At 37.3% G+C, this 27132-nt stretch overlaps 1 protein-coding gene across 25 annotated transcripts in view; it reads right to left on the bottom strand.

Moving 5' to 3' along the window:
- The window catches only part of Sorbs2 (sorbin and SH3 domain containing 2), a 381956-nt gene that overhangs the window by 228528 nt on the left and 126296 nt on the right, over positions 1-27132 (bottom strand). The window contains exon 1 of one of the 25 annotated variants that reach the window (XM_045142045.1): positions 6339-6582. The exons of 23 other annotated variants lie outside the window; for them this stretch is intronic. The gene's annotated coding sequence lies outside the window, so the exon portion shown is untranslated. Of the gene's footprint in view, positions 1-5992; positions 6248-6338; positions 6583-27132 lie in introns of those variants that run through there. One more of the 25 variants, XM_045142044.1, reaches the window with a different exon arrangement.

Here is a 27132-nt window from a genome sequence, read left to right as displayed (position 1 = left end):
TCTCTCTGTCTCTCACTCTTGAATTAAAAAAAAGCAAGTCTACTGGACTTGTTTATAAAAAATCCAAGAGTAATAGAAGGTGATAGCTATGAGCCTACTCAGGCCTTTGCAATGTATGAGTATGGGGCACATACATCTGTACACATATGTACATATAATATACACACATATACAACAAAAATCTTCAAAAATTTTAAATCCCACAAATGAAAAAAATCTCAAAGCCAAAGGAACAAACATTCAAGGACATATGGACCTTCCCATGGGAAAAGTTGCATGGAATCAGACATTTTTCATTAGTTTGGTTCGATATCTATGTTTTTTGTTTTGTTTTGTTTTGTTTTTAAAGGCAGGGTCTCGCTCTAGCCCAGGCTGACCTGTAATTCACTTAGTAATCTCAGGGTGGTCTTGAACTCATATAATCCTCCTTCCTCTGCCTCCCAAGTGCTGGGATTAAAGGCGTGTGCCAACACACCTGGAAAGATCTCTATGTTTTTTATAAAAAATTTATATATGGAGCTGGATGTGGAGGTACATGTCTTCAATCCTAGCACTCAGGAGGCTGAGGTAGGAGGATTGCCATGACTTCGAGGCCACCCTGAGACTACAGAGTGAATTTCAGGTCAACCTGTGAAAGAGCATTACCTCACCTTGAAGAAAAAGATAACTATTTATGTACATGTGATAGCATAACCTACTTGGGTCTAGTATCTATTCACATTTCATTTTTTTTGGCAAGGCACAGAATGGAAAAAAAACCACATAAATAAAACACTATTGCTTTCTCATGGAATTTCCTTTCCCATGCAATGATTAGACGTATATAAAAACACTTACTTAAAATAATGTAAAAATGTGATGTACAAAGTGATATGAGAGTATGTAAGAAGGAACAACTAGGTGTGCCATTTGTTAAATCTTATTGGGTAAATAATTTAAGATCATAGCAAGTATTATTTATAAATTTTGATTCAAACGTCCTTTTTGTAGTTTTGATATAAATTTTATGATTCTCAGATCATTAATGAAAGTTATTATATTTAAAGGTCTTAGGGTAGCAGCTAACATAGAGAAGACTTTAACTTATCATTATTATCAACATCTTTTCGGTTGATCAAATCACACAATTTTATGGTTTTTTTTCTAGCTTACTGAATGCTATACATTCAAGCTTTTATTTTCTTGGATTCACATAGAAACAGTTATTTTGATTGATCATGTAAGGCCTTCTAGCCCTTACCATATTCAATTTGAAAAGAACACAGATTTGCACCTTCAAAAAAAATCCTTTAATGCCCTGTTTAGCTATATTCTAAAACCTAAAAGTAAATATATTTTTTCCTTTTTTTGTAAAATAATACACTTTAAATACTAACATTTTAGTGTTGATCATATCTCTGGATGAGTGTGAATAGAACCAGAGGATTTAAGCAAGAATAGAATCAATTTTTCTTATCTGAAGTATTCATATCATAAGGTGTTACATTTCAGCTTTATCCAGGTATCTAGTATTGTTCCTGTATTGTGAAATTGCTGAATTATAGTTCTTTTCCTCAGGAAGACTATATTTTGCTTTAAAATTAAGACTTTTCAAAAACATTCATGTTTTCTACCTTTTTTGCTTTATGGTTTCAAAAGATGGAAAATTTTATATTATCTTGTGATCTCTAAATGCTAAGGACACTTTTTTATCATGTAGCAGAAAAATTAAGTGGTTATAAAATTTTCATCTTAACAATTGTTTATTAGCTGAGTGTGGTGGCACCTATCTGTAAGCCCAGCACTTGGTAGGCAGAGGCAGGATTGTGCATTTGAGGTTGGGCTACATAGTGAGACCAGTCTCAAAACAACAATCAAATAATAAGAACTCCAAGTCAGACCAAAATAAAATTTACAGATCTATATATTAAGAGACAAGCTCTTAAAGTTGTATATCTTTGGAACATGCAATGTTTACTATGTAGTCGTATAACTGACAGATTTGTTTCAGAGGAGTGTTGAACCTTTACCATATGACACAGTGAGCACAGGAGAAGTCCAGTTTTTATCTAATCTTGTTTCTCTTATTAACTTTAGCACAGAAAACTGCAATTATATGCAGAGACATCTTGACAAGAAGTAGAAAGCTCACTTTTAAGCATCTGGTGTGGGCTTCCTAGGTTTCTGACTTTCAGTTGTATAAAGTGTAGGCAGATTATATAAAATGTTAAAATGTAATATTAAAATGACTGAATGAGGCACCCTTGTGAATAGGTGGACAAAGATACTCTGCAGTCAAAAGCTAATGTTCATTTTTGCCAACATGTGTGCTACTTCTAGAAGCATGTTCTTTGGAGAACAAAATGCCCCTGAGAAGACAGAAATCTCAAGTTTAAAGTAGGTACAGGGGCATCTTTTTAGAAGAGTACAGAATGAATATTTCAATGAGTACCATTTTAACAATGTGGCCAGAATGTACCATTCTATTTTTTCCATGCCCCTAAAATCCTCACCTATATTCAGGCCAGTCCTTTCTGGCACTCATATATGGTTTAGACTTTTTTTGTTTGTTTGTTTGTTTCAAGGTAGGGTCTCACTCTGGCCCAGGCTGACCTGGAATTCATTATGTAGTCTCAGGGTGGCCTTGCACTCATGGAAATCCTCCTACCTCTGCCTCCCGAGTGCTGGGAATAAAGGCATGTGCCACCATGCTTGGCATGGTTTAGAGTTTTATAACTGACGCTACTCTTGGTCTGAAACTTGTTTCTGTTGGAGTTTGTTGGCAACCTTCTGGCTGAATCTTACAACTAATTTTCCAAAGGATTTTGAATTGAGTTGAACTTAGAAGCTTTATGTTTCCTGGTACACATATTCAGCCACTCCAGGACAAAATTACTTGAACCAAATCTGTAAAAATTGATTTCACATTGATTGGTGTGAAGTCACCTGGGTAATCTACAAAAATATTAGCTCAGGTTTAACATACAAGTGCTACTTTCTTAAGCTTTGCTTTTTTTGCATAGTGTATAGATAATATTTTCCATCTAATGAGAATCTACCCCACAGGTAAAACAGAAGAACTGAATATCTACTTTGGATAAGAATATCCCAACTAGAAAAAAAAATACAGGCAACAGTAAAATCTGCATAAATGGATAAAAGGATCCCTATAATTTCAAATTACTGAGTTTTCCTAAATTATAGCATGGTTATAAAAAGAAATTAGGACAAATAATAAGAATATGACTAGGCTAATGTTTGAGGGGGTAGAAATATTTCCATTGAAAAGATTTTTGGCTAGATTGAGGAACAGAAAAAGCTTTCTGGATTTTTGATCAAATAATAACTTTTATAGCAGCAAGACCTATGTATACTTGATGTAAAACTACTACCATTTTGTCTGAAATTCCTACTTCTTGGACAAGTACATTTTTGTTTTGAAGACAGAAGAATGTGATATCTTTTTACATAAATATGTAATACTGTTAAGCCCTCCCCAACTCTGTCTGAGCTATTTTCCTGTCCTTTGTTCAACTTAATATCATCTTAATCAAGCTTGTTCTGGGATGAAAATTATAATCATTCTTTGGCACAAATTTTATAAAAATTAGCAAAATGCCAAATTCTTGACACTGGACAATATACTTTAGGATCAGAAATCAGTAAAACCATGGAAACCTATAAATATAGACAAATGCAGCATGGTACTGTAGATAGAATGAAGGACACAGATTGTCAAAGGTGGTGAGGAGCAGCCTGGAGAGATATCCTAGCTGGGTTTGAAGGATGCATGAGAGGAGGCTAACATTGCTGGGAGAGATTGGAAGAAACAATCTATGTGTGTGGAGGGTATACATGCCAACATTTCATAGACTGTGCTTTGGAACTTTTGTCAGGAGGTGAGTTGGAAAATAACAGGAAATGAGAGTCCCAAACTAAACAAAAACCAATGTGCAATGCGTTGGAAGACAAGGAATATAACTCTGAATTCGGTTCTTAAACAATGTGGATTTGTGCATGCCCTTTGCAAAATTGGACTTGGAGTGGTCATCTTTTATAATTGTTACCACCTTAAATGGTTAACAATGTAAGGAATTATAGCCTGGCCACAAAGTATGTGCTGGTCTTCCTGTGAGCTCTTTTATTTTATTTTATTCCACAAAATGCCACTTCAAAGGCAACAGGACACATCAGTCAGGAGCACCTTGAGTATTGTCACAATCTGTATTCTAAAAGTTCCCCAAAGAAAAACTAATATGAAATCATTTTATTACCTTGTGTGCTCATATATGTAATTCTAAGAATTTCTTTGATGGTACAAAGAGAATGGAATTGAAAAGAACCTTCCCCTGCCATTCATTTGGCTCTCATGGAATTGGTGGCTTAGATGATATTTTTATTCATGGATTTTGACTCAAAGCTAAACCTGTCCATTTAGCTTTTATTTTCTTTTAAATGAAAGGTGAGTGAAGTATGATGGTATCAGCTCCTCATTTTGTCCCATACAACATCTTGCACACTGACAGATCTATATTCATAGTTATTTCTATTTTAACATCTATAAATTATTTTCTACATTGAGAACTTCTAGTCTACATCTTTGTATATTGAATGTATCTTGTGGTGAAATAAAAGTTTAGAAAGCATTCCCCTTGTGCTTTATAATTCTTTCATCAGCTATGTTAACATATTAAATAGATGACTCATGCACATATGTGTCAATGATAATTATACTTAACAGTATAAGGAGACCACTATATACCATTCATATTTTGGGGGAAGAAAATAGCAAATAATAAATTATTTCTTTGAAGTAGATCTCTTTTCCTATTTATTTGGAATTTCATGGTAATTTCTAACTTTAGTAACTAGAAGTGTTACTGAAAGTTTTTAACCAAATATTTTATTAAATATTTTTAATAACAGTATAATTAATCTGTTATTTCTGCTAGACTAACAATAGAAATTGACAGAGGAAAGGCTGACATGGTGCTGAAACAAAACTTAATCATTTCTTGGTCATTTTCTTGCCAGACATTTTGATTTGACTGACCAATTTCAATCTATGGTGACAGCTTTGTTGCTAAGAGACTATGTCAAAGAAATACTCACTAAGGAGCAATTCCTAGTACAATTCAAAGTATGTACCTCTTTCATGAAGCAGCAGAGTGCAAACATTGCTACAAGTATTGGTGTATATTTGTATGAGGTGTGGTGTGTTTTTTTGATTTCACTCTCCTCTGAAATGTTAGAAAAATTGTGCAATAAAAGAAGTTTCAATGCTACATACTGTAGCTTTTCTGGAGTTCAACGTGGAGACTTCACTTCCTTTCTTTCCCTGGATTCTGAGTCCAGGAAACACAATAGGGTTTTTGTGCTCTAGGCTAGTCTGGCATGCAGGATCCTGGAAGAGGAGGTGTGAGCAGCTTGCCTCACCTCCACTGTTTGTTCTACAACTACCCCCACCTAAATTAAACAGTATACCAAACTACTCTGTCCAGAATAAGCAAGTTCAAGATTCGCTGGCTACTATGACCCACATAGAGAACAAAATTTCTTTAAAGGTATGCTTAGACATGGTGAAAACTCTGTTAAACAAATCACATATGAGACCTAAACATAAACACCTCACAATAACATGCTGCTGATTTACTGTGTAGTCCTCTTAAGAAGTGTTCAACAGCAGGTCACAAGAGTCCATTGTTGGTAAGAGAGAAAGGCTATCAAGACTCTCCAGAATGACAAGCCATGGCAAATTGTTAAGCAATAAACATTTACTTTAAATCCTAACACAAATCAGTCATGTGTTTTAGTCATACAATTTCTAGACCTTTGATTCACTGAAGTAACTCTCTCTCTCTGACACTGTTCTATGGAAATGTGTGTGTGGGGGTCTGGGTGTGTTTCCTCGGTTTATTCAGGTCATACAATCAATGTAAATCTTTCCCAGATTAAGTTTAACTCCAAGTTATCTTTATGCTGTGCTTTCAAAAGGTGGGTAAATAAAGCTTACCTCTGTCAGTCAAGTGGGATACCAGGAACCCCTTTCTGAGTCTCAACGTCAGTGTGCAAGCAGATGCTGGGTGAGCCAACGTCTGTTAGCAGGAAGCAGGTGAACTCGAGAGGCTGGCAATGTTACAGTCCAGTGCCCATCATAGCACACACCTGCCTTTTCAGACCGGCTGCTCATAGGCAGGGAGCGCCTGGCCACGCAGGACCTGTGCTGGCAGAGAGCAACACCCTCCTCATGGACCACTAGTTCTCAAGATAAGCAGCTAGGGAGCTGTTGAGATAATATTGCAGGGAAGGCAAAAAACAAAACAAAACAAAACAAAGCAAAACAAAACAAAAAAACCCACCTCTGTTGCCTGAGAGCAGACACACAGCGTGATCACCCGGCATTCCTTCTTCTCCTATCAGCTAACTGCAACAGCAGTCAAAGGCTTCCAGAAAGTGCAGCTTGCAGGCATGTGTGGTTGTAATAATTGTACACTAATATACCATTAGCTCTCTCTTTCCTTAGTAGATTAAAAAAGGAAACAGCTCCTTCCCGGGTGTTGATTAGCAGAATTATGCCACACTGTTTTCCATAAGTAAAATGGCTGGTCCTCTGAGCGCTGCTGCACACAGCTCATTGGGTTCCACTGGCTTTTTGTAGCCATAGCAACAACCAACAGACAGACTTAGCAAGCATGGCTGGTCATGTGCAGTGCACGACACAGCTTGTTAATTTCTTTTCATCAAACTCATCAATTTAGAGGAGGCTAGCTTCTGTTATCTCTCTAAATGTTAGACCAATAGCACAAGCTCTCTGACTTTAAAAAAAAAAATTTACTTGCCAGAAGAACTTTATTACATGAGCCAGTGATACATGTGAATTCCAGGAAATAAAGCTGCTCACATCTATCCAGGTTAATAATATGCAAATCACTGGAGAGGAACTAATTGGAACCATTGTCAAAACAGGTCCTACCTCAGAGTCATAGAATGAGCTGGAAGGAGATTGGTAAGTGGGGGAAGCTGGGATTTTTAGTTCTAAATAATAATCTTACAGCCAACTCAGATTTTTATGGGTGATATATGATCAAAATAATCTAGTTAGATGGGATATTTTTATTAAAAATCTGAAATATCCATTTATTTATGTCATGCATTTGTAAATTATAATGTGTTATACAATTTAAAATAGAATATTTTAAATAGAATTTTTAAAGTCTTACTTTTTTACTATAAAACTGAGTCTTTAACTCATTATAATTTATTTTTAATTGTAAAGTACTTTAAAAATCCAAACCAAATAAAAAACAAATCCTTTGAGGAAGATGGATCACATTCCACACTTCCTTAAAATTTCATCTCCTCAGGGAAACTCCCATGATTAATGTCACTAAGAATTTAAATCTTCTACAACCTCTACCCTTTTCTTTTTACATACTGTCACCAGTCATACTGTATTTGATATATTTTCAAAGCAGTACCCTACTTATTTTTGCTTCTAGCAATCTGTTTCAAATAGTACACTAACACTTTGGACTTGTAAATACTGAAGTTTTGTTTGCTAGCAGTCATTGATTTATGTTTTCTACATATTGCATTTCTCTATCCAAGTTAAAATTTCTGGCTTCTGCAGTCATTCACATTTGGGTGTCCAGTCTCCTTCCCCTGTCTAGGCACATTCCCATTTGACTGGCTCAGGATCAGCACATCCAGGGAAAAGAGCTGCGAGCCTCTCCTGCATGACAGAGTCCTCACAGTTTATCAAACTAGCTTTCCTTCCCTCACAGAAGTTACCTTTCCTTAAGACACTGGGCTTACTGCTCCTCAACATGCCTCTACTTCCCCTAGAGCATTGCTGTCTGCTTTTCAGCTCACAAATGTCAAATCATGAATTGCACAGTGTTGCACACTTCCTGCATTTACAGATGTTTCTGCTGTTTGGGAGGTTCTCAACGGCACCCCATGCCAGCACTTTTAGCCTCCACTCAAAGCTACGTCGTACTTCATCCTTCAACATCCTTCTGAGACAGACCACCACCTCACCAGTGACACTCTCACATGGAGTTTGCTGCAGCCATTTCCATGCATCCACTATTCCTGGGAACTGTCTTTCCATGCTCTGTTGACTTACCAGCAGTTTAATTCCATACTTGATTCCCAGGCAGCTCTGTCAACTGCTAGAAGCCAGATATGCCTATATCATACTCATGTCTGCCACACCTGGAATGTCTAACCTTTATATACATTTGTTTTAAATCTGAGACAAGAGTCTCCCTATGTTTTTCAGGCTGGTCCCCAATTCAAGGAGTCCTCCTGCTTCAGCTTTCTGGAGAGCTGAGACTACAAGTGTGTGCCATCATTCCTGACTTCCTTCATAGTAAATGAGGGCCTACAACACTGTGAAAGTTGGTCCTAAGTAATGGGAAAAAGGGAAGTAAAAATATACTATTTTAACTCAGTTTTTAAAATCATACATCTATTGACTTATTAACATCTCAGAAAAACTGAAAGCGATTTTGAATAAATGTTGGCAAATTACAAAAGATATGTAGAAATACTGTAAGGCTATTTTAGTTTTTGTGTAGTTTTTCCTTCCATTGTATGTATGAGAATGTCATTATTCTTCCCATGCACTTGGCTGACTGCTTAGCCATGTGTCACAACCTTTGAAGTCATTTTCCTTTGGAATTCAAAGGGCCTTCTTCCCTTATCTTGTGTGTTCTGGATCCACTGCACCCTATATGGCTTCTCCTCTAAAGAGTAGAGCTGGAAACCCTCCTTCTACTCACTGTGAAAAACTGGGAATGGAGAAGCTAGTAAGAACTAAAACCAATCCTTTTCCTCTCTGTGACCTATGGGTCCTTCATGGCATCTCCATGAATTGGTAAACATTGGTCCCTTGGTAACCACTAGGGATTGGTTCAAGTACAACTGCTTTCCACTAAACATACTATAATATCTCAGATGCCTAAGTGTTTTTTATAAAATGGGGTCATATTTTCATATAACCTATCCATATACGTCCATAAAATTTAGAGTCTGTAGTTTATGATACCCAATTCAATGTAAATGACATATATATATGTATTTGTATGTATAGAATATATTACATAGTGTAATAAATATTATATTTACATGTATTGTTTACAGAGTAATGGCAAGAAGTTTATATGCATCTAGCACTGATATAGGGTTTTTTTTTATTTTTTAATGAGATAGGGTCTCATGTAGCCCAGGTTGACCTTGAACTTACTTGAAGCTGGGAGGTCCTTGAATTCTAGATCTTCCTGCCTGTGCCTTCCAAGGCTAGGATTGCAAGTGTGTGCCACTATACCTAGCCAGATGTAAAATTTGCTTGTGAATATTTTTGTTTTGTGGTAGGCTGAATTTAAAGACACTGAATCCAAGGATACAGAGGCTGGCTAAGTATAGTTGTGTACGGTGGTTTGGGTCCTCATTGTTTTGCCTTTTCTCGTTTCCTGAAAACTCTGTCTGCCATGGCCTTGTTAATATGTCTCTGGTCTTACCTGACACTCTGGTCTGCTCTATCTTTTGCTGTTCTTGCTTAAGTGTTCATTAAGTCTGCTAAATACAGACAGGCAAAAGACAAATGTGACTTTTTTCAGCTTATGTTTCTGAATCAGATGTGATAGCTTCTAAGTCACCAACACCCTTGTCTCCTTTGCTGAGGTATTACTGGAGAGAAGAATTTAAAGCAAAATGGTTGTAAACATGGTTTTAAAGTTCAGTATATCTAAACATTATAGTTAACTTATGTTATTAAAAGTTAAGATAGTTATTGACATATAATGATAATTTATCCACTAATTTGAGAGATTTTTGTTATGATAGAAAAATGAAGAATGTGGGTTGAAAATCTCCATTTGGAAGTTATTTTCAGCATGAAAGTATGACTTCTAAAACAAGTAGAGCATTTGTTTTAAAACAATAAAATACTCCAATAATACATATCTATTGTTTGCTTTTCTGTCACCAATCTATCTGTAGCTATTTATTTACTTTTTAAAGGCTAAGCTATACCACTCAAGAAATACCAATTTATCCATAGGTATATATCATCAATTAATCTATCATTAAGTAAGTATAAGCACAAATATGCAAAATAATAACACATGATAAATCCTAGGTACAGGATATTTATATTTTATTTTGATATTCTTTCTACTTTTCTGTGTTTGAAGTTTTTGTTAGGATACAAAGCTTTTAAAATTTTTGTAGTGAGCCTGGTGTCATGGCACATGCCTTTAATCCCAGCACTTGGGAGGCAGAAGTAGGAGGATTTCTGTGAGTTCAAGGCCACTCTGAGATTACATAGTGAATTCCAGGCCAGCCTGGGCTAGAGCAAGACCCTACCTCAAACATTAACCTGCCCTTGCAAAAATGTAATGAATACAAAATTGTGTTTGGAATAGACACAGTTTAAGGTTGTTTATTTAGGGATATGCCTGCTTATCAAAGTCAAAAATAAAGAATTGATAATTTATGGAATACTTAAATGATTACTATTCTTAAGAGATAATTTTCATGAAGTGTACTAGAAATCTTTTGTACTTTCTAAAAAAAAATGGCTATTTCCTTGTATTTATTGTTTCCTTATGTCCTTCTTGTAAGTGACTTACCTACTGGTTCCCATGTTTAAATCCTTCTTTTTTTTTTCTTCCTTCCCTCCCTTCCCAGCCATCCTAGTATCTAGTCCATGAGATGGTTGCTGGGGATGTAAGGTATCTTGGGTAGATTCAGGTTAGGTGCTGTAGATGAGTGAGACTATGTGGTGATTTTTTTTTTTTTTTTTTTTTTTTTTTTTTTTTTGTGATTGGGTTTACTGAGAATGATCTGTTCCAGGTTCAACCATTTTTTCCTCAAATTTCTTTGTGTCATTTTTTTCTTACTGCTGTATAGTATTCCATTGTGTAGATATACCACATCTTAGTTATCCATTCTTCTAGTGATGGACATCTGGATTGATTCCAGCTCTTAGCTATTACGAATTGAGCTGCTAAAAACATGGTTGAGCAAATCTCTCTGGCCTGTGGTTTGAAGGTTTTAGGGTAGATGCCCAGTAAGGGAATGACTGGGTATGTTAGTATCTCTATAGTCAGCCTTTTCAGGAGTCTCCATATTGCTTTCCAAAGTGGTTGTATCATCCTACATTCCCACCAACAGTGGATGAGTGTTCCTACTTCTCCACAGCCTCGCCAGAATTTATTTTCGTTTGATTTTTTGATGTTTGCTATCTTTATTGGGGTAAGGTGGAAGCTCATAGTTGTTTTAATTTGCATTTCTCTGATGATTAGGGATGATGAACAGTTTTTAAGTGTGTGTTTGCCATTTGTATTTCTTGCTCTGTGAACTGCTTGTTCAGCTCTTTGCCCCATTTTGTGAGTGGGGTGTTTGACTTCTTATTGTTTAGATTTTGAGCTCTTTGTAGATTCTAGAGATTAGGCCTTTATTAGTTGGATACTCAGCAAATATTTTCTCCCATTCATTCTGTGGGTAGTCTATTGGCTTTGCTTATTGTACGCTTGTTTGTAAAGAAAATCTTCAGCTTCATGAGATCCAATTGGTTGAGTGACTGTTTAAGATCGTGAGCTACTGGGGTTTTGTTCAGGAAGTCTTTTTCCATTCCTATATCATGGAAAGTATTTCCTAAATTTTCTTGCAGTAGTATTTGAGTTTCTGGTCTTATATTGAGGTGTTTGGTTGCCTTCAAGAAACCCACCTCACCACTAAAGACAGACACCTCCTCAGGGTGAAAGGGTGGAAAACAATATTCTAAGCAAATGGGAATAAGAAACAAGCAGGTGTAGCTATATTAATATCAGATAAAATAGACTTTAAACCAAAAATAATCAAAAAAGACAAAGAAGGCCACTTCCTACTTATCAAGGGAATGATACATCAAGAGGATATTACAATCATAAATCTGTATGCACCAAACACAGGGGCACCATAGTTCATAAAACAAAACCTATTTGACAATAAAACAGAAATAACCACCAACACCATCACAGGTGGGGACTTCAGTACACTATTATCAGTAATAGACAGATCATCCAAACAGAAACGCAACAGGGACTTAAGAAAGCTCAACAAAACCATAGATCACTTAGACCTAACGGACATCTACAGAACTTTCCATCCCAAATCCACAGACTACAACTTCTTCTCAGCAGCCCATGGAACATTCTCTAAAATAGACCATATACTGGGTCACAAAGACTGCCTTCATATATTTAGGAAAATTGACATAATTCCCTGCATGATATCAGATCACAATGCTATAATGCTAGAAATCAACAACAAAAGACCCACAAAGAATCCCAATGGCACCTGGAAACTGGACAGCACACTTTTAAACAATAAATGGATAGTGGATGAAATAAAAAATGAAATTGCAAAATTCCTGGAATTGAATGACAATGAGAACACATCATACAAAAACTTATGGGACACAATGAAGGTGGTCCTCAGGGGAAAATTCATAGCATTCAATGCCTTCATAAAAAAGACAGAAAGATCCCAAATCAATAACTAACCATCCACCTAAAGGCACTTGAAAAACAAGAAAAATACAACCCAAAAAGCTCCAGAAGGAAAGAAATAATTAAAATCAGAGCAGAAATTAATGAATTGGAAACCAAGGAAACAATTAAGACAATTGACAAAACAAAGAGCTGGTTCTTTGAAAAAATATACAAGATTGACAAGCCCTTGGCCAATTTGATCAAGCAAAAAAAGGAGAGACTACAAATTAACAAAATTCAAAATGAAAAAGAAGAGATCACAATAGACATAAGTGAAATTGGGAGAATCATCAGGATTTATTTTAAATCCTTCTTAATCTGGTTCCTTCTTTGCTGTGAAATTTCAATAAGATCATTGTTGCTTAAATCAACATGTTCTTCAGTCACACCTATCCAAGAGCCTCCATCACCAGGTTCTACCCAAAGATCCGGTATCTTGCCTCTAGTGCAACAAAAGACTCTTTGTGTGACTCACGAAAATAGAGCTTGGGCATGATTTGTATAGTGAAGTAGGATGGAGTTTTATAAGCTTAGACAGAGTTCTTAAGGATAGAAAGGAGCAAAAGTTGTTCTAAAATCTTGCACATTTTGTCATTTCATAATTTTGTGAACAATATACTGCTAGGAGTGATACATGGTGATTGCCTTGGAGAGGGTTAGGAAGCAGATTGGAGGATCTCAGTAAAGCATTGTGTTTCATTCTAAATCTTCTTTCTCCAGGTATTCTATGTCTGGAAGCAGACATCACTACATGCCTTTATATTCTCAGACCCTCATTTATACTGAGTGATATGGACAGCCAGGGTCCCTGAAACCTAGACAAGCCTTGCTCAGAGAAAGTCTGTCTCAAGGAAAGCTACTTACTGAATAAATTAATGTTATATGATGATTATAGAAGAACAAGACCCTACCAGAAAATGAATGATGGGGATGTAAATGTTAGCAATCTAGCACTTTGAAAAAACTTGATATGAAATAAAACTTTTGAATGCAATATTACCATAAGTGGCCATTGAAGAGTAACTAATTAATGGTAACCAGAACCACTTCACAGTTCTGCATCATCTCTAGATTAAACTTTGAGGCATCTGTTGTACTATGTACAAAATCCTGTCCCAGAGGCAAGTGGTCTACTAATAGTTTGGTGCTGGTTTTCATGTGAAGGTGTGTGTTGTGTTTCTCCTAGCACCCAAGTAAAGTCAGATGTAAAATAATGCACATGCTTGTGATTCTAATGTGCCAACAGCAATAGGAAGCACAGTCAGGAAAATGTGAAGTTCAATGGCCAGTTAGACTCACATTTATTTGTAGCAGCAAGAGAACCTGTCTAAAAGAAGGTAGAAGAACAGTATAAATACCTCACATTTGTCTCCTGACTTCTACAAGTGCATAATGGTGTACACACAAGTGCACACACACACACACACACACACACGGATGAAAGTTTTTTAAAACAGAAGTTGAGGGAAAAGGTAGCAACATTACAGGAAGAAGACTCAGCAAGACCTGAACTCAGCAGCCTGCTCTTGACTGAGGGATAATTACAATGTTCTTTTCAATATTCTAGGTTTTCCAAAATCTGGGTTGCAAATGACTATGATTGCAGCAGTTTAAAGGATAGCTTCATTTTCAAATATGTGTAATATGTGTTTCATGCGTCAGCAGCAGTTGAAGGAAAGGGGGTGTTGTCATGCAAAAACAACAACAAAAACTAACCCATAATTAAACTCTCCACCCATCCACTCCAGCCCAGAGAACTAAGCAATACCAATGCATCTTGCAAGGTCTGACGGCAGCAGGCACTGGTGGTCAGTTAGTCCCCTGGTGGAGAGTCTGCAAGCAGGCAAGTAAATGCTGCACCTGTGCCCAAGGAACATGACTGTTTTTGGTAAGCTTGACAAGGAACTAGGAGAGGCTGGCTGCTGTCTCTCTCCTGCAAGGGGTCATGCTTTGTTCTGGGAAGGCTCACTGCCCAAATTTATCTTCAGTGACCTTTTCCACTTGTCTCTGTGTTATGTGGAAACAGTGACTCCAAGGTACCTGCAGGTCATGTGCCACATGCCCAGCTACACAGAAAAGGCCCTAGGCTCTGCTGTGACAGCATTGTTGTGTTAGTGATGAACTGTGAGCCTCAGCAAACAAAGCCTGGCAAGAAGCAATAAAAACAAATGCTTTTAGTTTCACCCAAGCCACTGAAAGGAATTGTGAGGCACAGGGTGAAACTTGGCAGGGTTTATAAACACTGAAGAGAGGAAGGCAAAAGTCTATAGTAGCCAAATGTACAAAGTCCAGAGAAAAGAAAATAAAACATATCAATCTTGCATATGTATCTTTGAAAAAGGAATTGTGTGTCTATGCAGAATATTGGGTAGAGCTCCATTTTTTGAGGTTATGACTATAATCCAGAGGACTAATTTCTTTATGTTGAATATAAGTCAGAATTCATTTGCTATAAGCATATGACAACCTATCTCTTGGCCAGTTATCATGAACTGATAGCAGGTTTGGTGTGGTGGCTTGAATGAGATGTCACCCATAAACTCATGGGTTCTGATTGCTTGATCCTCAGCTGATGGAAATTTGAAAGGTGGGACCTTGCTATAGGCAGTATGTTGGTGAAGATTTATTAGCCCTTAGTTTTCCACTATTAGTGTGAATAATTCTCATTGTACTGTTTTCCACTTCTTGTGGCAGAGGTGATGTTTAGCCTTTGTTCATGCCATGTTTCCCTTGCCACAATGGAGCTTCCCCTTAAGACAGTAAGCCAAACTAAAAACTTTCCTCCCATCAGCTGCTTTAGGTCTGGTGCTAATCCCAGCAACAATAAGGTAACTGCAACAGATGGGTATTCTCCTTTTGGACAACTAATTGCTATAGCAAAGAAAGAAGATTAACTTTGGAAACACTCCTGTGGGTTTGAAGTAGTGAAGTGTTGGCTTGCTTCATACCAACTTCAGTATAGACATGAGGGAGGATTAAAAAAATTCTCCTCAGAGTGGATGGGTACTGAGCTGAGCCTTGAAGGCTATTTAGGAATTAATGTGAGAGAGATGACAAGGGTCCAGAAACCAAAGGCATAATGTGAACCACATCTAAGATGTATGAGACAAAGTTTCCATTAAGCTTCATTGGATGAAATTCTTTCTTTCCCTGCTCTCTTCATCCATCTCTTTTCAGGAATAGCAATTGACCCCAGACCTTGCTCATGACAGGCTAGTAACTCTACCACTGAGCTACATTTCCAACACTAAGTTGGGCTCTTTTAAAGAACTTTGCCACAAGCTCTATGTAGCACTTCTGCTGATATCTCATTATCTATCCATCACTAGTTACAACTGAAGCTTACAAATGTAGTCTTAGTTGGGCTAACTGTGGCCCCAGATTACTTAGTGATCTGATATTAAAGAAGAAATGGAGAATGGCTATGGACAGACATCCAGCTGCCTCTGACAGGTAATGTCAGCAATGGGGCTAAAGAGTACATGATCTCATTGCATGGCATTATCAGGGCCTCTGGTCTAGTGGATTTGTAGAAGATTGCTGACATTGATAATAGCCTTCCTGTACTGATGCTCCCTCAAATTTTACCCTCAGTTATTCCTTCATGTGTTGCTGATCTGGCTGGACATCATCAGAGGGATGATCTGGAGGAAGTGTTGCTTCCTTCCAGGATAGTGGAACTCTGGTCAGTTAGGGTGAACCTACCTATTACACTGCTCTGCTTTTGTGTTTCCAGCATGAACTTAGCAAGAGGAGCTCGGCACATTGCATTCCTTATTCTTGTTTATTATCCACATCTCAATTTATTTAATGCAGAAACATATAAATTTCATGATTCAAATATTATCTTCTTATCATTTATGTGATCTTGTGCAAACCCTTTTGTGGCTCAGTTTCTTCGTGTGTAAAAGGAGATAATATTGTCTGTGATAGGTAATTCTTATGACAACTAAATGTATTAGTTTATATAAACTAAATAAAAGGTATCATTTTGTACTTTCATTTCTTATATTTATTGCACTGCTTCAGTGTGCCCAGCATCTTTTAATGTATGTAGAAAGATGACAGACACAGAAGGGAAAAGCAATGTTAATTTGTCTATTGTTCAAAAGAATAGATACTATATGAGTTGTTTTACTCATTGTGGTGTATAAATACTTGAGAAGAAGCACTTTAAGGTAGGAAGGGTTTACTGTGGCTCATAATTTGATAGTACTATCTACCAAGGTGGAAAAGCATGGTGGTGGGAGGATGGAGCAGCAATGTTGTCTCCAAAGACAAAGAGATGAATGTTGGTGCTCAGCTTAATTCCTGTTTTTTATTCAGTCCAAGACTCTAGCCCATAGGATAGTGCTGCCCACATCCAGGGGTGGTCTTCCCTCCCTAGTATAGCATTTCTGAAAACACCCTCAGACACACCAAGAGGTGTGTTTCCATGATCATTCTAAATCCTGTCATGTTGACAATGAAGATTAACCATTACATATACAAAGACGCAATGGAGATCAGCAAAGAAGAAATAGGTGGCACTGATCATTAATGGGACTTCATGGTGCCCTTGATAATTTGGACTCTGTAAACTGGTGTGAGCAGCCATCTGTTGGAGGTATTTTCATGTCTACTTCCTGCTCTACTGCCACAAATGCTGTTGGTTTCTTTTGCTGTGCAAACCCTTTTGAATTTCATGTAGACCCATTTGTTGATTCTTGAGCAATGTTATTGCCTATGCTTATATCTTATAGCGTGTTCCCTATTTTTTGTTTATTGTTATATATTTATTTATTTGAGAGTGACAGAGAGAGAAAGAAGCAGATATATACAAAGAAGAGTCACACCAGGGCCTCCAGCCACTGCACACAGAACTCCAGAGGCATGCGCCCCCTTGTGCATCTGGCTAACATGGGTCCTGGGGAATCAAGCTTCAAACTGGGGTCCTTAGGCTTCACAGGCAAGGGCTTAACTGCTAAGCCATCTCTCCAGTCCAATGTTCCCTATATTTTTCTTTAGAACTTTCTATGCTTCAGGCTTTATGTTAAGGTGTTTGATTGAGTTTGAATGAATATCTCTACAGGGTGATATCCAGTTTTGTCAGAACCATTTGTCAAATAAAGTTGTTTTTCCCACTCATGTTTTTGGTTCAGTTGTCAAAGATTAGCTGGCCAAAAGAGTGCAGTTTTATTTATGGGTCTTCTGTTCAGTTCCATTCATTTTTGGGTCTGTTTCAATGCCATTACCATTCTGTCCTTATCACTAATGCCCTGTGGTATAATTTTAGATTAAGTATTATGATGCCTCAGCAGTGTTCTTTCTCCTTAGGTTTGCTTTGGCTCTTAGTCTTTTGTGCTTCCATATGAATTCTCGGGTTAGTTTTTATAGCTGAGTGAGGAACATCATTGGAATCCTGCATTAAGTCTAAAGATTACATTTGGCAAGATGGGCATTTTCACAATATTAGATCTGCTAATCCAGAAGCATTGAAGGTCTGTCCACTGTGTGGTGTCCTTTTTTGACTTTTTTAAAAAATGTTTTTTTAAGATTCATTTTTATTTATTTATTAGAGACAAAGGGAGGGCTGGGAGGGAAAAAGAGAGAGAGAGAGAGAGACAGTGAGAATAGGTGTGCCAGGGCCTCTAGCCACTGCAAACGAACTCCAGATGCATGTGCCACCATGTGCATCTGGCTTATGTGAGATCTGGAGAATTGAACTGAGGTCCTTAGACTTTGAAGGCAAGTGCCTTAACTGCTAAGCATTTCTCCTGCCCTTGACTTTTTTTTTTTTAGTGCCTTTAAGTTTTCATTGTAGAGGTTTTTCACATTATTGTTTAGGTTTATTTACAGGAATTTGAGGTTAATGTCATGTTTTCCTTCTCTGTGAGTTTGATGTTTGTACGTCCTTTTTGTATCCTGCACCTTTACTGAAAGTATTTATCAACAATAGAAGTTTTTTTTTTTTTTTATCACCAAATGGGTTAATAAAGTGAACAGTTCACAAAAGAGAAACACAAATGGCCAATTCAAAGTAATTCAACTGTTCAGCATCAAAAACAAGTAATTAATTTCAAGAATTCAATATCCCTAGCCATCAGGAAAATGCATATGAAAGCAATTTTGAGATAGTATCTTACTCCAGACAAAGTGGCTGTCATCAAGAACACAGACAACAGGTGACAGTGAGGATGCAGGGAAGAAGAACCCACATCTGCTGCTGAGGGAGCACAAGCCAGTACAGCCATTAGGAAAATCAGTATGGAAGAATCTCAACACATTAGAACTAGAACTCCCATATGACCCAAGGCCTCTCCACTTTACTACAGAGATACTTACACATCCATGTTTATTATGACTCTATTTACAATAGCTAGGAATTAGAATTAGCCTAAATGGCCATTCACAGATGAATGGATAATGAAAATGAGTTACATATACACAGTGGAATTATATTCATCAGTACTGAAAAGTAAAATTATGAAATTTGCAGAAAAATGGATGTATTTGGATAGAGTTGTATTAAGTAAAATGACTCAAGTTCAGAAAGACCCAAATCACATATTCTCTCAGTTATGCTAGTTAGTATCAATTAGCTTATAATATCTACAAATATGTATATATAGGGGAGCAAATATGGAAAAATGTATAAAGTGAATATAAAGAGATGAGCTGGAAGAGGGGTAAGGGATAGGTAAAAGGATACATATGACATGTAAACAAAAGGGGGGAGGTACTGGGGGAAAAGGAATCCAAGGGGAGAGGGGACTGGGTATAAGAGAAGGTTTGAGAATCAACAAAAACAAATTGTATTTGAAAATGCCAGAATGGGGGCTGAAGGAATGACTTAGCAGTTAAGGCGTTTGCCTGCAAACCAAAGGACCCAGGTTTGATTCCCCAGGACCCACATTAGCCAGATGCACAAGAGGGCATACGTGTCTGGAGTTCATTAACAGTGGCTGAAGGACCTGGTGTGCCCATTTTCTCTCTCTCTTTCTATTTCTCTCTCCCCTCCCTCTTTTGCTGTGAAATGAATGAATGAATGAATGAATGAATGAATGAATAAATAAATAAATAGTCCGTGCAGCTTATTCTTTCTCATAGCCCTAAATTCTTTCCTTCTATAACCTATTTCGTAAAATATGGTGAACTTGGGCTGGAGAGATGGCTTAGCAGTTAAGTGCTTGCCTGTGAAGCCTAAGGACCACAGTTTGAGGCTTGATTCCCCAGGATCCATGTTAGCCAGATGCACAAGGGGGCACATGCATCTGGAGTTCGTTAACCATTCTCTCTCTCTGTCTGTTGCTCTCAAATAAATAAATAAAAATAAACACACACACACACACACATACACACACACACACATATATATATGGTGAACTTTATTAGCTATAATGCCTAGGGGCTGCTGGAAACAAGGCTGCCTATGAGGAGGGTTTACCGGAGCAGAGCAGCTGGGCAAGGCAGAGCGTGAGAAGGCAATGTGGCAGAGCTAGATCAGTACTGTGAGGGAGATACACACTCTTGAGGAGAAGAAAAATACCTTAGGACAATATCTGGATTTGCCTCTGAAGATACAGAATAATGGCCTTTAATGGAAGGAAATGCCTTTTATGTAAGATTTTTGTAGCTAAATTTTGAGGCATGGTCCTAGGCAGCTCTACTTTGTCAATGCTGCACAAAAATGTGTCATAATTTCTATTTGTATTTGTGAGTTTAATCTCTGTCTTGCTGGATTTGATCTTCACCATGGCAGGAATTATTTCTGTTTTGATTTTATCTTATTTCTAGAGCTCAGTATGGTGTCTTGTATATGGATACAGAAACAAAACATGAATGACCCAATGAATGAACTGGGTAAGATCACCAGTGAACTAATATATTCCATGAAAATTGTTCTTCCATTCAATCCAGTATTTCTCTAAACCATTCCACCTAGTAAAACAATTACATCAGGTGTCAAATTACTGAATTAAAGCCCACACTTTGATGAGTGAAAATACAAGTGAAACCATAATGGTGTTACATTGAGATTTCTTCAAAATTACTTTGTCCAAGGTAACAAAGAGGAAATTATTAGTCCTAAGCTTCACTAAGTGTGTGTTGGACCTGGGCCAAGTGAATCTTATGCACTCCAAGAGGCAGTGACAGAATTTCCAAACTGAGAAAGTGACAAATGTGACACAGTGACAGGAGGTTGAGTGTGATGGGGTGAGAGGAGGTGAGATTAGTAGATGTGTGACTTTTGATGAATACCTTTCTCTGAATGGTGGAGACTTTATGTCTCCAGAAATGGGAACCCAACATGCACCATAGGGTTTTAAAAAGAAAAGAGATGTGATCTTATTTGTGTTTTGTTTTTTTTTTTTTTCTTTCTTGAGACAAGGTCTCACATAGCCTTGCCTGGATTCAAATTTGCTATGAAGTATAGCCTGGTGGTGAATTGCAGAAACCCCTGCCTCCACCTCCCAAGTGCTTAGACTACATAAGTGGTCCATATTTATATTTTAGAAATATAGCCCAAATCACATTGTATTAGGTAATATATTTAAATGGAGTAACTTATAGGCATTTATGTTTTGGCTGCTTTTATTAATCTTTGCTATTATCAGCCATTTGTTGAACATCATCTCTAAGCAAGGTATTCAATTTAGGAGCCAAAAGATGCTCCAACAAAATGAAGGACTCATAAATTATGAAAAATAACAATATTTTATGATCCACTAAAAATTCTGCTGTGGATGAATTATAACATGATGTTCTTTTGTACACTAAAATTTTTATCAGTTTGTTTTTCACATGTATTTCAGATTAAATTTTATCATCTCTAACACTATTTATATAAGAAAGAAATATCTGAAAGTAATTGGTTAAGATATTTCTGGTAGTTTGAATGAATGCCCTCAGTAGATTCAGGAGTTTATTAAAGCTTTAGATCTCTAGCCACCTGTCTAGAGGAGGCGTCACTATGGGCAGATCCTAGGGTCCAGCCCTAAGGTGTGTTTGGAGGTGGATCTGGAATTCCAGACTAACATATGTAGAGTGCTTGAGCTCTGCCTGGGGTTCCTTGTGTGTGCTTTCTTGTGGTGCTGGTGGTGGTTTTCCTCTCTGAGTAGACCTGTGAAAGGGGGCCAGCTTCTTTCTCCATTATAGAACATACCTGGATCTGTAAGCTTCAAATAAATTCCATTTCTTCTAAAACTGTGTCCGGTTTGGAGTTCATCCTAGGAGTGTGAAGCTGACTGACAGAATTGGTACCAAGAGTAGGGTGTTGGTGCATGATAAATCTGATTATGTAGATTTTGGTCTTTTGGAATTTTTGTTTTGGAGGAATGGGCATGGACTTGACCCTTGGAACTGAAGATGCCTTCCAGAGTTGAAAGCCTTTTATTGACTGCTATGGTGAGAATTTTAAAATGCTAAGTGCAGAGAGAATTGTATTAGGATGCTTTGCTTATGAACTTTCTAAGGGAAGGTGAGACTGAGAGAACTTTGTTGGAACTGGGCCACTGGAATAAAGGCTGGCTGTGTTCTACTGTCCATGCCCAGGGAGTTTGATCAAAGTTAAATTTGTAGTGGACTGATATGCTTGGCTAAAGATAAGGAACTGAGAAATTTAAGATTTAAAGTTGTTAAAACTCAAGCAAGTTTAAAATTACAGGCACCAAAATTGGTTGCTAAAGCTGCTGTTGTCCAATGTATTAGCATTTGGAGGAAAGATGGCCCAACTACTTTACATTGAAACAATTGAGAGGATGCCCAAGTAAAGACTGGAGTAAGAAATACACATTCTTAGAAGGAGTTGATTGCAAGGAAGGAAACTCCACTTCAAGGTCATGATTTATATTGTCCCTGAATTAAAAATATAGCTGTGTCCTGATCATCTGGTATTGACTTTGGAAGCATGAAAAATGCATGGAGTGGGTCATGAAGTGCACATTGTTTTAGCAGCTGCTTCTGAGATATGGCATACAGGCAGGGCATGATGACCCTAACAGGCCAGTGGAGCCATTGGAAGATGGACCATGGTTTGCATGGAGATCTGAAGATGTTTTGGATACACCAGGACTGTGGAAGGGCTATCATGTAGCACTGCTGTATTGGGATGAAACTTTTTCCTAGCTATTCAGCCCATCTGGAGGGGGTAGGGATTGGGAATCTGGAGACTGTCAGTCACTGGTTATATAACACTTGAACTGCAGATGATTGGTGTTTGCTTGATGGTTATTAAGTTTGCATTGGTCCAGTCTCTCATTGTTATGCCTTATAGCAGGTGAAAATGAATACTCAGTGCTTTTATATGTTGAAAGTATAGTACAACTTTTACAGGACTTTACAGGAGTATCAGCTAAGAGACTATCTTCAATCTCAGATGAGACTTGGAACTTTAGAACTATCTTAATTTGGTAACGACTATGGGCACATTTGAAGTTGGACTGAATACAACTTACAATGTGAGAAAATTATGAATCTATCAGGGGCCAGGGGTAGAATGTGGTAGTTTGAATGGATGTCCACCAATAAATTCAGGAGTTTATTAAAGTTTAAATCTCCAGCTGCCTGGCTGAAGGAAGTGTCACTATAGGAAGATCCTAGGGTCTAGCCCTAAGGTGTGTTTGGGGGCAGATCTGGAGTTCTAACCTAAGATATGCAGAGTGCTTGAGCTCTGCCTGGGGATCCTATAGTGAACTTGCTTGTGGTGAGGCTGGTAGTATTTCTTGGTGTGACATATGAAAGGGGAACAGCTTTTTATGCCATTATGGAACTTCCCATTGATCTGTAAGTGTCAATTAAATTCCATTACTCCTATCAACTGTGTCTGGCTTGGAGGTTCATCCAAGCAGTATAAAGTTGACTATAACAGACTATGCCTCAAATTATTCATTTACAGTGCTCAGCTCTGATAACATTTATACTCAGATCTTTTCCCCTAAGATTTTCTGGGTATTTTAAAAGATGCATCTTAGAATTAATAGAAAAAATAGTAAAAAAATAAAATAGAGGCCCAGACAATAGTCCATCTCAACAAACCAGGGCCTCTGCATTCTTTTTTTTGGTGTGGTGGTTTGATTCAGGTGTCCCCTAGAAACTTAGGTGTTCTGAATGCTAGGTTTCCCAGCTGATGACAATTGGAAATTAAAGCCTCATGGAGGTGGTGTATTGTTTGGGGTGGCTTTATGGGTTTTATAGCCAGTTTTCCCATGCAAGTGTTTGGCAACAACAGTTGGTATTCTGGAAGATTCTAAGATCTCCCAAGTTGAGAAGTAGTAGGAAACTGTTGGAAAAGAGGCATCCTTAGATGAGTGCACAGATGCTGTTCTTGATGTTAGCTTGCATCTGGTGAGTTTTTGTGCACAAACCATTACTGTGGCCTGGTTGAGACACATCTTGTTTTCAAGGAACTTAAACTGCTAAAGGTGCATGTATTAGCATCATCCGAATGTGGTATTTACTCTTGAGAGTTAGAAAATGGCTTGGAATTTGATAACTATATAAAGAGTACTTTAAAAATAATGGCAATGACTTCCATGGACTAGTAAAACAAACACAATGGGAGATGTTCAATGTTTAAAAGTTATCATGCAGGAGGCAGTTTTTCCAAGGTATATCCTAGGATATGCTGCTGAAAAAGGGTTTCATGGGCTGAAGAGACTGGGAAATCCTACAAACCATGTCCTTAGCTTAGGGTTTCATGGTGCACTGTGACATTCTGCAAAGACCAAGGATACAAAGATCCTGTTTGATTAATCTAGATTTTTCCCAATGTATAGTACAAAGGATGCTTATATTAAGTTTGGTTGTGATTTTGTTTGTTTTTATTTTGGAATTTTAGTTTATTTATTTAATTTTTCGGAGATAGGGTCTCGCTATGCAGCCCTGACTAGTTTGGAACTCCCTATACCAGGCTGGCCTTGAACTCACAGGGATCCACATTCTTCCGTCTCCTGAGTGCTGGGATTACAGGCATGAACCACCATACCTAGTTCATATTGTATTTTAAATGAACAGCAGAAACAATAGGTTCATAAAATTGCATAGTTTCACAATTCTGTCTTCATATGCTAAGAATTATATATATAGTAATGGAAGGAAGGCAAGAGTACAATCAACACTCAGTCACACAAATGATTAGATTATGTGCAAATTTCTTTTGCTTCAATATATATATTTATATTGAATATATATTGAATATATATATATATATGTGTGTGTGTGTGTGTGTGTGTGTGTGTGCTAATGAACAGGCATATTTCCTCTAAGAAATTAGCTATTGAATATTATTAGTAAACTAACCATGAACAAGTCAAAAGCTTTACAGATTTGCTCTAAGGAGGAAGCTTTTAATGAACGCAAAGAGATTCTCACTATGAATATGGGAGCCTGCTTTATGAGACTTTTTTGATTTACATCAGTTTACAAAATGTGGTTTTAGTCACAAACTATAGGAAAAAAAGAGTAACTATAAGCATTATGTACAATTATTATTTGGTGTTTATCAAAGTTATTTGTTTATGACAAAGAAAATGTTAAGTAAATGGGCCAGCATGTGTTTACATAGGAAAGCCAAACAGATTCCAGGTGACTAAATCTTAGAAATTTGTTCCACTATTGAAGAGAAAGAACATTAAATTTAAAAATCTACAGTTTATGCCATTGCTATAGTTAGGTGATGGTGTGCAATTTGCTTAAACTTCATGGTTCTCATTTTTGGTATTAAAATGATTGCAGTTATTATATTGACTGTTTAGGACTGCTGCAACAAACTTTGACACACACAGTGACCAAGCACAGACATTTTATCTCATACTGTTGAGGCTTAGAAGCCTGAAGTCAAAGTGTTCACAGGGCCACTTTGGATTATTAAATGTTTTATGTCTTTGTTACAGAAATGTCAGCCCTAATCTTTAAGCTGAGCAAGGAATTTACTGTGTGATACATCTATGTCTCTACAAATGGAAGGACAGAAAGCATTCTCATAATTTAAATGCTAGATTTCTTATAACCAGCAATCATCTCTTGAAATCAAACTATAGAGTTGACCCTGGGGTAAAAGAAACAACTTCTGTTTCTAGAGGTTCTTTATAATGTGTCTCATTGCACTGTGAAGAAAAGAATGGTTTTGATTTGCTCTCAGTGCCAATAGCCTACCTCCCTTGCTGGAAAGGCCTTCCCTCTGCTGTAGAAAGTCTTCAGCTAACATCCCTATGGAGTGTAATATCCCAGGTCACCACAGAATATCTTTCTGTGGTTAATTAAACAAGCTGGCCCTCTAGCCTTTATAGTCCGTGGATTAACAAACCAAATAAGAGCTTACTCAAATAAAACCTATGAGGAGAATCATGACATTAGCAGTTTTTAAATCAGACTCCTCACCAAACATAGATTTTTTTTGTTTTGTTTTTTCAAGATAGGGGTTCACCCTAGTCCAGGCTGATCTGGAATTCACTATGGAGTCTCAGGTGGCCTTGAATTCATGGTGATCCTCCTATCTCTGCCTCCGGAGTGCTGGGATTAAAGGCATGTGCCAATACACCCGGCCCAAACATGAATTCTGACAACATTCTTTAAAATTCACTTCCCACATCAATCTTGCTATATTGTAACAAATTTTTCTTGGTGTCTGTGTACTCTGCAGAGCTAGGGATTTTTTTCTCTGAATGCTTTCTTTACCTTGAGGACATGGTGGAGATGTTTTCTAATTGGAGCAGCTCATTTGGCACACTCACCTAGTTAAAGTGTGCTCACTGACCTGTTACTCAAGTTCTGCTGGTCTGTGATAAACACAAATCCAGAAGCATTACACAGCTTGGCAGTAGGTCATAGACTTCTTTTTTGAGTTTTCCCTTAAATATTTGTTTCCTCTTTGCTCTGTGTATTACTCATATACAAGCCATTGTAGTTTCTAAGTAAAACGAGCTACTCATGTAACCTAGTGTGCATACACAAACTCATTGTTTGTATTAGTTGAAAAATGTTTGAAATTATGATTATCGTGCAAATCAGAAGTATGGACATATATTATTTTCCCCTTTCCCTGATTTTCAGCATCAGTGGGAAAAAAAGAAAGGATATTCAAAGGGGAAAGTGTGTGGGGGAGAGAGGGGGGGAATTACCATGGGATATTTTTTTATAATCATGGAAAATGCTAATAAAAATTAAAAGAAAAAATAAAGAAAGGATAAAGAGCTAATGGAATCATACTAATTTATTCAACAATTTTTTTCTGAGTTCTAAGATACATTAGGCTGATGAAATCAGATGAAATAACATTAAAATGAGAAACAGAAAACACAGTTTGGTTTAAAGTCTGTCCCTATTATAGGATCATGAGCAAATTACTGACTACATGTTCCACAGTTCCCTTCTTTGTAGATTGGGAGTAAGTTAGGACTCTGTCCATCCACAAAGGGAGATGTGAAGGATGATAGCATCCACTAAAATCATCAAAATCATTCAAAGCCATTTGGGCTTTGAAGAAGTACTTAAGGGCATATAATGATTTCATTTTTCTTCCATGTCACAACAGAGAAAGGACAGTTGCCACCAAATTATTACTAAACTTAAAATCCATCTTTAGAATTCCTGAAAATATGTGACTACTAATGATGCAAAACGAGAGCTCAAA

Source organism: Jaculus jaculus, chromosome 1, assembly GCF_020740685.1.
Source record: "Jaculus jaculus isolate mJacJac1 chromosome 1, mJacJac1.mat.Y.cur, whole genome shotgun sequence".
Taxonomy (NCBI): domain Eukaryota; kingdom Metazoa; phylum Chordata; class Mammalia; order Rodentia; family Dipodidae; genus Jaculus; species Jaculus jaculus.
The sequence above is the reverse complement of the archived record's forward strand: the minus strand, read 5'-3'. Positions and strand labels throughout refer to the sequence as shown.